Genomic DNA, 6,285 nt, shown 5'->3' on the forward strand with positions numbered 1-6,285 from the left:
CTTGACATGACTTGTTAATAAAATATAAATCTAAAATGCTGATAGAAGGAGGTCCAAACCTTTTTAAGTGTTGTCTGGTGAGCAATGGGGAGGCTGATTCCAGCACGTCCCCATTAGCAAAGGAATGTAGAGATGGAACATCTAGGAAGCCAAGAAAGAAGGAGGAAAGAACTTGGAGAGAGGAGCAAGTATACTATAACTGACCTGGTTACAGCTTTATAAATGACCTGGTTACAGCTTTATAAATGACCTGGTTACAGCTTTATAAATGACCTGGTTACAGCTTTATAAATGACCTGGTAACAGCTTTATTATAAATGACCTGGTTACAGCTTTATAAATGACCTGGTTACAGCTTTATAAATGACCTGGTTACAGCTTTATAAATGACCTGGTTACAGCTTTATAAATGACCTGGTTACAGTTTTATAAATGACCTGGTTACAGCTTTATAAATGACCTGGTTACAGCTTTATAAATGACCTGGTTACAGCTTTATAAATGACCTGGTTACAGCTTTATAAATGACCTGGTTACAGCTTCATAGATGGCCTGGTTACAGCTTCATAGATGGCCTGGTTACAGCTTTATAAATGACCTGGTTACAGCTTTATAAATGGCCTGGTTACAGCTTTATAGATGGCCTGGTTACAGCTTTATAAATGGCCTGGTTACAGCTTTATAAATGACCTGGTTACAGCTTTATAAATGGCCTGGTTACAGCTTTATAAATGGCCTGGTTACAGCTTTATAGATGGCCTGGTTACAGCTTTATAAATGGCCTGGTTACAGCTTTATAAATGACCTGGTTACAGCTTTATAAATGGCCTGGTTACAGCTTTATAAATGGCCTGGTTACAGCTTCATAGATGGCCTGGTTACAGCTTTATAAATGGCCTAGTTACAGCTTCATAGATGGCCTGGTTACAGCTTGTAGAGTTTATTGGTGTGCAACGGCCAGTCACATCCAACTCCACACGCACACACTGTATTTGATAGCACACTACAGTATACCACACTACAGTATACCACACTACAGTATACCACACTACAGTATACCACAACCATCCTGTAATAGAGGGTGTATTTGATAGCACACTACAGTATACCACCACCATTCTGTAATAGAGGGTGGTGTTTATGAGAGAAGACTGAATCTGGTATGACTGTGGTGGTGGACTGAGACTCAGCCCAGAGGCCTGGTCAGGGGGGGATGACCAAACATTCGAATAGAGAACATTGTCAAGAATGAAAACATCTTTGATTTGATGTCAGCTCTATTAAGCCTACAGATTTTCATCTGTGACTTCTCCATTTAGCTCAGGAATTTCTTTTCAACTGAAATGTCTATTTGTAAGAAAGTGTCTAAAACCCAAATGTTATAAAATAATATTTATTGATGCATATTGTTCAACAACAAAGTACATAATATAAAAACTTTGTTAATCTTAACCTCAGTAATAGATATATTTTACATAAGAAAACATTGATAAAGGTTGAAATATTTGAAAATAATATTTGAACATATGATACAGATGAACCCATAACATTCACATGAATTATCATTTTGAAAACTTAAAGACAAATCTCTAAAGATGTTTTCTTATAAAAATACATGTTGAATTTGAATATAAAGGAAAGCTTTATCCACAGTGGTACTTCAAACGGCGAAGACAAGACTACGCCATCATATAACAGGTCTGTGAGCATGAGTAAGAATCACATGCTATTTCTATATGACATTGGTAAATTGGAGACCTTAAAAATTGGAGACCATGACTTTAAAGCAATGGCATATTTCACAGAGAAAAATACACATTCGCGTCCTAGCAAGTCACATGCACTAGGACAGCTGGATATTGGGATTTTTCCCCAGTATTGTGGTTTGGGGCTAAATACCAACACATGCTTGTTCCTACAGCTCAGACATTAATTGCCAGTGTTGATCTCTACAGTGGTTCTTCATCAACCATCTTTGATAGACAGACACATCAGGATGCCTCGTACGATTCCTCCATGTACTGTCTGTATTCCAACCTGACTCCAGCCTTCATATAGTAGCTTGATTTGATTAAGTTGACAGCATAATTGACTTGAACTGATGATACAGCTGAGATTGTAGACTCTGTTTTTACCTCCGCCCCAGCGAAAGCACAGAGCAAGAGGTAATGTTTTCGGTGGCGTGTGTTTATTGGCTGGTTTATTTGTTAGCAGGATTACGCAAAAACTACCACACCGATTTTCATGAAAGTCAGAGGAGGGGTGAAGCATGGGCCAACTCACAACCCATTACACTTTGGAGCAGATCTGACCCAAGGTGGGTGCCACAGAGCCGCACAAACATGGCCGGCCATTCATTTTTTGGACTTGGGGACAGTTAAAAAATGTATGGGAGTGGGTCACTGGAGGACTTTAGAGTGTTTGGAGATATAAATTCATGACCCTCCCTCTGACATAAAAATATTTTTATTCGACCCTCCCTAAGTGATTGAAAAAAAAACAGCTCAAATGTCCTGGTTACAGCTTTATAAATGGCCTGGTTACAGCTTTATAACTGACCTGGTTACAGCTTTATAAATGGCCTGGTTACAGCTTTATAAATGTCCTGGTTACAGCTTTATAACTGACCTGGTTACAGCTTTATAAATGTCCTGGTTACAGCTTTATAAATGTCCTGGTTACAGCTTCATAGATGGCCTGGTTACAGCTTGTAGAGTTTATTGGTGTGCAACGGCCAGTCACATCCAACTCCACACGCACACACACTGTATTTGATAGCACACTACAGTATACCACAACCATCCTGTAATAGAGGGTGGTGTTTATGAGAGAAGACTGAATCTGGTATGACTGTGGTGGTGGACTGAGACTCAGCCCAGAGGCCTGGTCAGGGGGGGATGACCAAACATTCAAATAGAGAACATTGTCAAGAATGAAAACATCTTTGATTTGATGTCAGCTCTATTAAGCCTACAGATTTTCATCTGTGACTTCTCCATTTAGCTCAGGAATTTCTTTTCAACTGAAATGTCTATTTGTAAGGAAGTGTCTAAAACCCAAATGTTATAAAATAATATTTATTGATGCATATTGTTCAACAACAAAGTACATAATATAAAAACTTTGTTAATCTTAACCTCAGTAATAGATATATTTTACATAAGAAAACATTGATAAAGGTTGAAATATTTGAAAATAATATTTGAACATATGATACAGATGAACCCATAACATTCACATGAATTATCATTTTGAAAACTTAAAGACAAATCTCTAAAGATGTTTTCTTATAAAAATACATGTTGGATTTGAATATAAAGGAAAGCTTTATCCACAGTGGTACTTCAAACGGCGAAGACAAGACTACGCCATCATATAACAGGTCTGTGAGCATGAGTAAGAATCACATGCTATTTCTTAATGACATTGGTAAATTGGAGACCTTAAAAATTGGAGACCATGACTTTAAAGCAAGGGCATATTTCACAGAGAAAAATACACATTCGCGTCCTAGCAAGTCACATGCACTAGGACAGCTGGATATTGGGATTTTTCCCCAGTATTGTGGTTTGGGGCTAAATACCAACACATGCTTGTTCCTACAGCTCAGACATTAATTGCCAGTGTTGATCTCTACAGTGGTTCTTCATCAACCATCTTTGATAGACAGACACATCAGGATGCCTCGTACGATTCCTCCATGTACTGTCTGTATTCCAACCTGACTCCAGCCTTCATATAGTAGCTTGATTTGATTAAGTTGACAGCATAATTGACTTGAACTGATGATACAGCTGAGATTGTAGACTCTGTTTTTACCTCCGCCCCAGCGAAAGCACAGAGCAAGAGGTAATGTTTTCGGTGGCGTGTGTTTATTGGCTGGTTTATTTGTTAGCAGGATTACGCAAAAACTACCACACCGATTTTCATGAAAGTCAGAGGAGGGGTGAAGCATGGGCCAACTCACAACCCATTACACTTTGGAGCAGATCTGACCCAAGGTGGGTGCCACAGAGCCGCACAAACATGGCCGGCCATTCATTTTTTGGACTTGGGGACAGTTAAAAAATGTATGGGAGTGGGTCACTGGAGGACTTTAGAGTGTTTGGAGATATAAATTCATGACCCTCCCTCTGACATAAAAATATTTTTATTTGACCCTCCCTGAGTGATTGAAAAAAAATCTATTGACCCTCCTCCACCAAATAGGCAATATTCATTACCTCTGCCCCAGCGACAGTGCAGGGCGAGAGGTAATGTTTTCGGTGGTGTGTGTACGTCCATGTGTCTGTCAGCAGGATTACGTAAAAACTACTATACCGATTTTTAAGAAACTAGGTGGAAGGTTGTAGCATAGGCCACGTTAGAACCCATTAAATCTTGGAGCAGATCCAAATTACGGGGCAGGTCCACGAGCCGCACAAACACTGCCGGCCAATCACCACCATTCATTTTTTGGACCAAGATTACGCAAAAAGAACCCATTCTACCATGGGCCGATATAGAACCCATTCTACCATGGGCCGATATAGAACCCATTCTACCATGGGCCGATATAGAACCCATTCTACCATGGGCCGATATAGAACCCATTCTACCATGGGCCGATATAGAACCCATTCTACCATGGGCCGATATAGAACCCATTCTACCATGGGCCGATATAGAACCCATTCTATTTTGGCACGCAGAGCCATTGTCTGTGCTCTCAGCCCCATTTCTAGTTTTAATATGGTGTTACTCTAAATAAGAAGAAAATGACTTGAACTCAAAATTCAAATCGAGTCATCCACACGGTTCTGCATGTTGATGTTTGTTCGCAAGATATTAATTCTACCCTGTCATCACCAGCAGAGTGCCACTGATTGGCCAGATACTGTATACGCCCACTGTCTGGATAGGCCAAGCACAAAGATCGACTGATTGGGCAGCAGAGAAACGATAGCCTACACCGGGTCATACAAAACAGCTTGATGAATTCCCAACGCTGAAGAAACTATTTTATTTTGATTGATTCAAATTTGTATGACCCTCCCTTGGACTCAAATTTAAAAACTAACCATCCCTCTAACTAAAATTGAAAAAGCATCAACCTCCCGTTTTCCTCCATCTCCCATAAATTTTGAATGGTCCCTTAGGCTTAGGAGCACAACATTTTCCCCCATTCATTGTCAATGGGGGGTCTTGAAATGGCTATATCTTGATGTGCGAAGGTCACAGAGACAGGGTTTGGACTGGCACAAAGCTCTCGACCTAACGAATGCAGCAAAAACATATCCGTCTCGCATGCACGTGTGTGCGCATGGAGCCACGAAATGCATTCAAGGGTGGAGGTCTGTGCTCACCGAGCACCATTTCTAGTTACTACTGTAAATAGTACTGATTGTGCCTTTTTGTGCCTTACTGTTTTAATGTGCTTATGTGTTGTCTGTATAGCTGCAACAAAGGAATTTCCCCTCAGGGATCAATAAAGTACAATCTATCTATCTGTCTGTCTGTCTGTCTGTCTGTCTGTCTGTCTGTCTGTCTGTCTGTCTGTCTGTCTATCTACAGTATATAGTCACATTTATAAGGCAGATTTACGTATGTGTGTGTGTGGGTGGACTTCAAAGATTAATTTGGTTTATCTATCTATCTACTGTATGTATGTACTCACATTTATAAGGCAGATTTACAAGTGTGTGTGGACTTCAAAGATAAATTTGGTTTACTCACAGCATGTCATCATTTTGTATAAAACAGGCTATATACTGCATGTATGCATACTGTACTTCTAAGTGTACATGCTACCAAATCCACCAGATACACAGAAACACATGTACTTTAATGTGACGTTTCAGCCACGAAACTGCTCCATCATCTCAGCCTCATGAGTCTTCTAGACCCCCCCCCCCCCCCCCCACCCGTACGAGCCGGGTCTGTCGTTGGTCCCGTGGTGGGTTTGCTCAGGCCCCTGGTGGGTTTGCTCAGGCCCCTGGTGGGTTTGCTCAGGCCCCTGGTGGGTTTGCTCAGGCCCCTGGTGGGTTTGCTCAGGCCCCTGGTGGGTTTGCTCAGGCCCCTGGTGGGTTTGCTCAGGCCCCTGGTGGGTTTGCTCAGGGCTCAGGCCCCTGGTGGGTTTGCTCAGGCCCCTGGTGGGTTTGCTCAGGCCCCTGGTGGGTTTGCTCAGGGCTCAGGCCCCTGGTGGGTTTGCTCAGGCCCCTGGGGGGTTTGCTCAGGCCCCTGGTGGGTTTGCTCAGGCCCCTGGTGGGTTTGTGCTCAGGCCCCTGGTGGGTTTGCTCAGGCCCC

Source organism: Borostomias antarcticus (assembly GCF_949987555.1).
Source record: "Borostomias antarcticus genome assembly, chromosome: 28".
Taxonomy (NCBI): Eukaryota; Metazoa; Chordata; class Actinopteri; order Stomiiformes; family Stomiidae; genus Borostomias; species Borostomias antarcticus.